This window comes from Elephantulus edwardii, unplaced genomic scaffold (genome assembly GCF_000299155.1).
Source record: "Elephantulus edwardii isolate Elephantulus edwardi_28Jun2011 unplaced genomic scaffold, EleEdw1.0 scaffold00150, whole genome shotgun sequence".
NCBI lineage: Eukaryota > Metazoa > Chordata > Mammalia > Macroscelidea > Macroscelididae > Elephantulus > Elephantulus edwardii.
Genome location: NW_006399900.1, coordinates 676,664 through 681,935, shown reverse-complemented (window position 1 = coordinate 681,935; position 5,272 = coordinate 676,664).

Sequence of the window (5,272 nt, the reverse complement as noted above, 5' to 3'; positions counted from 1 at the left end):
ACATTATGTAATTTAGACTTTATTGTTAATTTCTAGGGAGCTCTAGGACCTAGTGATAATAATTGTGCTGCAATCCCAAAGGCATGTGGTTCAAATCCACCAGTCGTTCCACAGAAGAAGGATGGATAATTTCTTCTTCTGTGATTGACTGTCTCTAAAAACCCACTGGAGGATCAGCTGTGGGTTGGTTCTGACTAAACAACAAGTTAATTTCTGCTTTCAAACTTTTTTGATGTCTAATAATTCTTATTCAACCCTGCTTGCTGAAACTGAGGAGCACCTGAAGTGCTTGCTGCAGAAGGCCAAGGACTGCAGCCTTCGATATAGATTGAAGCCCAACATCGAGAAAACAAAGATTCTCCCCACTGGGCCAATTGGCAGCATCATGATGGTTGATGAAGAGATTGAAATTGTTGACAGCTACAGTTTGCCTGGCTCTACAATCAACACTCTTGGTACCAGCAGCCAAGAAATTAAAAGACGAATTGCACTGGGAAAGCCTACTATCAGAGACCTCTCCAAAGTACTGAAAAGCAACGATGTCAGTCTAGAGACTAAGGTGTGCCTGATATATGCCATTGTCTTTGCAATTACTTGCTATGCATCAGAGCTGGACAATGACTAAGAGGGAGACAATGACTAGAGGGAGAGTTGATGCCATTGGGCTGTGCTGCTGGAGAAGAGTACTGAATACAGTGGAGACTGCTAGGAGAACAAACTTGGTCATCCTGGAGAGGGTGAAGCCAGGCTGCTCCTTGGAGGCAAGGCTTCTGAAGCTCTATCTGACATGCTTTGGACATGTTGCAAGGAGGGACCACTCCTTGGAGAGGGATGACATGCTTGGGAGAGTGGAGGGACTGTGCAAGAGAGGAATACTCTCTATTAAATTGATTTAATCACTGGGGTAATGGGGATAGGTGTGTCAGAGACAAAAAGATTTTCAAGAGATAGAGCAGTATTTAGGGCTGTTGTACATAGGGTCACTATGAGTTGCAGGTGACTTGACGGTCCATAACAACAACAATGTATAGCTCCAGATTTCTTGGCATGACCTGGTGAGCATATTCAGGGTTACATCTGATTGTTGAAATATGTGAACTGGAATTCTGTCAATTCCTGGAGCTTTGTTTTTTGCCAATTCCTTCTGAGCAGCTTGAATTTCCTCCTTCATCACCATTGCCTCTTGATTAAACGTTGTTTCATGATATTCTCCTTTGTCAGCAATTCTTTTTAGTACAATGACTCTACTCCTTACATCTTCTTTTTATGCTTCCTGGATCATTTACTATTCTGCCCATAGCATTCATTTTTAAGAACTGTAGCTTGAGGCTTGAATTTGGTTTTCAGTTCTTTCAGCTTGAGAAATGACGAGTGAGTTTGTACCTTTTGATTTTCTGACTCCAGCTCTTTGTACGTTTTGTTATAATACTTTGCTTTGTCCTCCTGAGCTGCCCTTTTAAATCATCTGTTCAACTTCACATCTTGATTTCTTCCCTTTGCTTTGGCAACTTGGTTCTCCTGTGCAAGATTCAGAGTCTCTTCTGATATCCGTCTCAGACTTTTCTTCCTCCTCTGTCTTTGTAATGACCTATTGCATTCTTCCTGGATGATATTCTTGATATCTCCCACAGCTCATCTGGTCTTCATTCATTAGTGTCCAAGGCCTCAAACTTGTTTTTGAGTTAAAGTCTACTCTATGGCATATAATAACAACAACAATGTATAGCTGGTTGCCTAATGGTAAGGAGCTGCACTGCCAACCCAAAGGCATGTGATTTGACTCCACCAGCTACTCTGGGAAAATAATGGACAATCTCTTTCCATGAGATGTACAGCCTGGAGGTGAGCTATGAGTCGGTTCTGAGTTGACAATATGTAACAACCACCATGCATGTATAATAAGGCCTTGTGCTACAGTGTATTATGTGCTCTGCTAATAATTAATAATAATAATATCAGTTAAAAACTATCAGCTGCTTCAAAGGAGAAAAATGGACAATCTCTTTCCATGAAGATTTACAGCCTCAGAAACCTGATGGAGGGTCACTGTTGAGTTGGAATGGACTTGGCAGAGGTAGATTCTTGCATATAGAAAAGTTTATAAATACCATGGTTTTGTGAGTTTTTACAACCTAAAGACCTCTAAAACTCAAATAAAAAAAGAGAGCACTGCCATTTTCCTGTGAAAGGGACACTGGTGGCCTCGCCCACGTGGTGTTGTGCTGCTGACTCAAAGGAGGCGCCTCCCTGGTGGTTAGAACCCACCCAGAGGAGATAGATGGGCAATCTGTGTGTGATTTACGAGCCTTGGAGAACCTGCTGGTGGAGAACCTGCTGGTGGGCCAGCTACGCATCTTTCCTGACACAGAAGCAATGCGTGCAAGGGCCTGAGCATGGTCACTCTTTGCTGTCTTTCTTTCTGACAGCACTGATGTGCTTTGTCTATTCTGATTTTAGCACAAATGCAGTCATGCAATATGTACTCTTTCGTGTCTTCTTTGTCTTGCTTAACATTAGGTTTATGGAGTCCGTTCATTAAATGTGTAAGATTGTTCATTCCCATTGTCATACAGTATTCCATGTGTGAATATTTCAAATTTTATGCATTCATTTAATCCCTCATGAGATTTTTGTTATGTCTAGTTTCCCCCTTAATGTTGTTGTTGTTGTTATGTCCCATCAAGTCGCCTGCCACTCGTAGTGACCTTAAACCTAGACAGCAGTCACCCTGCTCTATCCTGTACCAAGCTTCTTGTCTCTGACACACACCCCCCACCCCCATTACCCGAGTCACTTAATCAATCCATCTCATCAAGGGTCTTCCTCTCCTGCGCTGTCCCTCCACCCTCCCAAGTATGACGTCCCTCTCTAAGAACTGGTCTTACCTTGCAACATGTCCAAAGTATGTCAGATGAAGCTTCAAAATCCTTGACTCCAAGTAGCAGCCTGGTCTCACCCTCTTTAGAATGAACTTGTTCTCTTAGCAGTCCACTATATATTCAATACTCTTCTCCAGCACCACAGCTCAAAGGCATCAATTCCGCTTCTATCATCCTTAGTCATTGTCCAGCTTTCTGGTGCATAGTCTAGAAATTCCCTTACATGTGTCTTTTTGGTATATTTTTGTGAGCTAGAACACACATACATATTGACCTTTAATATATATTGCCACCACCAGTTCTTGTTCCTTCTCATTTTTGACAACACTTGGTGCTATCTTTTCCTTAAAAAAAAATCGTATTAGTTCTATGAGGTGTAGCATCACATATATTTAGTTTCAGTTTTAATTTTGATGTTGAAATCCAAGCCTTTAAGCTAGGTGTGGCACCATAGATATCTTATTTCAATTTTAGTTTTGATAGTTGAAACCCAAGTCAATCTATTAGGTGTGTGTCATCATAGAAGTTAAGTTTCAAGTTTAGTGTTGCTAGCAAGTTCATCCTGGAGAGGGTGAAGCCAGGCTGCTCCTTGGAGGCAAGGATTCTGAAGCTTTATCTGACATACTTTGGACATGTTGCCAGACAGATTCAGTCCTTGGAGAAGAACGTCATGCTTGGGAGGGTAGAGGGACAGTGCAGGAGAGGAAAATCCTCTATGAGGTGGATTGATTCAGGATTCATTCAGTGACCGGGGTAATGCAGATAGGCATGTCAGAGTCTATAAGATTCGCAAGGGATAGAGCAGGGTTTAGGGCTATTGTACATAGGGTCGCTATGAGTTGCAAGTGACTCGACGACACATAACAACAATAACAGCTAAAACCCGAGGCTCTCAGCATTATTGCCCTAGAGTGACTTTCACACTGATGTTTGCCATTTCTAGCTCCCACCTATATAAACACAGAGTTTCACTCAAAACTCACGTCAGTGTCCACAGGTAGTTTCTGATTGTCTGTGGAGCTCACGGGAAGCTTATTATAGCGTTTATATATCATCATTTCATTGGCTTCTGGTACCTATGAGGCACACAGACAAAGTTTTATCAAGACTTAAAATGTGCCTCTCAAAAGGAATTTTATTTTGTATTCCACATGATGCCAAGGTCAAGGGCTACTGAAAAAAAAAGTATCCTGTGTTCCATTCTATTCTGATTTCATGGGAACCATATTCTGTATTCTACTGAAAAGGGTTCTTTGTTACCTGCCTAGATTTTTTATTATCTCAGACTCAAAGCATTACTTCTGCCTCTTAACAGCTGCCCTGCTCTAGCTGGCCATATCCAACCAAAATCCCACATTTCAGCGTTTGTGTTAATACTTCCTTTCCCTTTTCCACTCTAAAAAGAAAAAAAAATATCATTGCCTTTGAGTCAGAACTGACTCATAGATGACCTTCCAGTGGGTTTTCATAGGCTGTAAATTGCAGGGCAAAAGATTTCCCATCTTTATCCTATGGAGCTGCTGGTAGATTCAAGCCAACAGAGAGGCATGGCCTTTGGGTTAATGTAACTCCTTACAGACTTTGCCACCAGAGTTCTCATCCTTCTCTCCTCCCTCCCTAAAGACTCATCACCATCTGATTCCTGGAGCAAAGAACATACCTCTTCATCCATCTCTTCACTCTTCCCTTTTCTGAACCAAGGATTTACACACACAGCCTTTATGAAGCACATCAACTGCTTCCCATGAGTGGGTGGTTTTGTCTCCACAGTTTATTAACCACAAGTGGATTCCATGTTCAAATGAAGGATAGAGAATATGCTAGTTTTTGCTTTGGATAATAATAATAATAATAATCCCCAACTCAAACTCATTACCATCAAGTCAGAATAGACCTATAGCTGATCCTCTGGTGTGTTTACAAGGCTGTAAATTGTCCATCTCTCTCCCTCAGGTCCTGGTAGACTCAAACCTCCATAAAGGCTTGGACTAGCTCACTAAGACTCCTCTGTTTTGAATAGAAGCCTGTAACTTGGAAGCTGCAACAATATTAGCTGATAATAAGGAGGATATGAGGCACTTGCTCCAGGAGGTCAAAGATTGCATCTCCAATATAAATTGCATCTCAACATCAAGAAAACAAGATGCTCACCACTGGGTCAATCATGAGAGATGAAGAAATGATTGAGGTGCTTAAAAAATATTCAACGATATAGCGAAGAAATAATCCATCATGACCAAGTGGGATTTATAACAGGTATGCAAGGATGGTTTAACATAAGGAAAACAATTAACGTAATTCATCACACTAACAAAGCAAAGAAAAAGAACCACATGATCCTATCAATTGATGTAGAAAAGGCCTTTGACAAAATCCAACACCCTTTCCTGATT